At 49.2% G+C, this 2500-nt stretch overlaps 1 protein-coding gene across 1 annotated transcript in view; it reads right to left on the bottom strand.

The window, feature by feature from the left end:
- The window catches only part of LOC143285005 (atrial natriuretic peptide receptor 1-like), a 173140-nt gene that overhangs the window by 144837 nt on the left and 25803 nt on the right, over nt 1-2500 (bottom strand). The window lies entirely within an intron of this gene.

Here is a 2500-nt window from a genome sequence, read left to right as displayed (position 1 = left end):
GTCACAGAGGGAGGGAGAGGGAGAGAGAGAGGGGGTGAGAAAGAGAGAGAGGGAGAGAGATAGGGAGAGAGAGGGAGTGAGTGAGGGGGAGAGGGAGAGAGAAGAGAGAGAGAGTGAGAGAGAGAGAGAGGGGGAGAGGGAGAGAGAGAGTGTGTGAGGGAGAGAGAGAGAGAGAGAGGGAGACAGGGAGTGTGAGGGAGGGAGGGAGAGAGTGAGAGTGAGAGTGAGAGAGAGAGAGAGTCTTCCTCCAGGTACCACGGCCTGTCGCTATTGTTGGAAATCACAAGTTCTGGAGGTGAGTGGATGGATAGTCACAGAGGGAGGGAGGGAGGGAGGGAGGGGGAGAGGGAGTAAGAGAGAGGGAGAGAGAGAGGGGGGGAGAGAGAGGGAGAGAGAGAGGGAGTGGGAGAGAGGGAGGGAGTGAGAGAGAGAGAGGGAGTGAGAGAGAGAGAGAGGGGGGGAGAGAGAGAGGGGGGGAGAGAGAGGGAGAGAAAGAGAGAGAGAGGGAGAGAGTGAGTGAGAGACAGAGGGAGAGTCTTCCTCCAGGTACCACGGCCTGTCGCTATTGTTGGAAATCAGAAGTTCTGGAGGTGAGTGGATGGATAGTCACAGAGGGAGGGAGGGATGGTAGGGAGGGGGAGAAGAAAGGAAAAAAAGGACAGGAACCACTGGACATTTGGAGGAGCAATATAGGGTTGTTAGATAGGGGTTGGGGGAGCGACTGTCTGTCTCTCCGTTTGTGTCTGTCTGTGTGTCAGTCTGTCTGCCTGGTCGTTTGGATTTTTTGGTTTAGTGAATGAAATGTTGTATGCCTTTTTTCGTATAAGTGATTTTTTTTCTTTCTATAACTGCTGTTGATGAATATGACATAGTGATGGAATGCCGGGTATTGGTTTTGAGTATTGTCTCGTTTTCAGTTGATTGTGTAATGAACTAGAATGACGTACATCTGTTATTGTTAATGTTCACTGCATTCAGATTTGTTTTCTGTTCTGAATTGACACAATGAATTATTATGCAACCCAAGGAAGTCCAGGCAGGCACACACACACACACACACACACACACACACACACACACACACACACACACACACACACACACACACACACACACACACACACACACACACAAGTTCTGAAGGTGAGCGGATTGGATAGTCACTGAGGGAGAGGGAGTGAGGGAAGGAGGGAGGTAGAGAGAGGGAGGAGGGGGAAAAGGGAGAGATAGATAGATAGATAGATATATAGAGAGAGAGTGAGAGAGAGAGGGGTAGATAAGCAGATAATGGGAGATGCGAGAGAGAGGGATGCACACGGATATGTACACAACCAAGACAGACACGTGGAGGCAGAGAGAGGGAGAGAGAGAGAGAGAGAGAGAGAGAGAGAGAGAGAGAGAGAGACAGAGAGAGGAGAGAAAGGGAGAGAGATGGAGAGAGAGGGAGAGGAGGGAAGGGGAGACAGAGGAGAGAGAGGGAGAGAGAGAGGGGAGAGAGAGAGAGAGAGAGAGAGAGAGAGAGAGAGAGAGAGAGAGAGAGAGAGAGAGAGAGAATATTGCGAATAACTTCAAATCAAAATGAAGGACATGGACGGAATGGAAATTCTGACCACTGTCCAAAACTTTCAATCACTTCGTTTCTGAGGACTGTTCAACAGGCCCACCACACCCGAAATAGGAACCCCTTTTGTCGACAACTTTTTTTCTCGCCACACGAACTTTAAATCATCTCCCAGCGCTGAACAGCAGCCTTTTCAAGTTTGTTCCCACAAGTAATGCTGCACGAACAAACTTTAAATCACATTGGTCTTACCCCGCCGAGAAGAAGGAGAAGAAAAAAAAAAGAACCTGACCCAACCAACAATATTTTATCCACTCACAATGCAGATTGCTTCTCGTGTACATTGCCACACGCAAAGGATGTGCCGGGAAAAGGAGCTGGGGGAGGGGGGGGTGGGGGGGCGGCGGAGGGGGGTGGGTGGGTGGGTGTCGAACGGGGAATGGTGTGGGCAAGTGTACAGTTTAGTTCTTCATAAGTGAAAACAATGTGCACTACCATCAGCCCACTTTGTGTATGGTCTGAGTTCGTTTCCAATTGATTCTGAGTGTCCGTGAAAACTATTTAAAAAAGAAAAAAGAAAAAAAAAAGTGCCATGTATGAGATGAAGAGCTCTCAGTGTGTCCTTGACGTGCACTTTCCTCCACCAACCAACCAACCAACCAACCAATTGCTCAAGCCCGTGTCCTGTTGACCGACAATGCTTCGGTCAGAACTGACCGCCGGGTATGAACCCTTGCCCTACCTCCTTTAATTAACCCTTTCACTGCTAAACTCGCATTTATGCAGCAGCTGGGTAGAGGACCCATGTCACTAAAGGGTGACCAGATCATGGGTCTGTTATCCACGAACCCACTGCTCTTTATGTTCGATGGTTGTATAGGCCATGTTTTCTACACATCGCAGGGGGAATCCCCAGCTATTATTAGACAACATGTTTTC

This window comes from Babylonia areolata, chromosome 8 (assembly GCF_041734735.1).
Source record: "Babylonia areolata isolate BAREFJ2019XMU chromosome 8, ASM4173473v1, whole genome shotgun sequence".
In the NCBI taxonomy this organism is placed as follows: Eukaryota; Metazoa; Mollusca; class Gastropoda; order Neogastropoda; family Buccinidae; genus Babylonia; species Babylonia areolata.
Note: the sequence above shows the minus strand (reverse complement) of the source record. Positions and strands in the feature narration are given on the sequence as shown.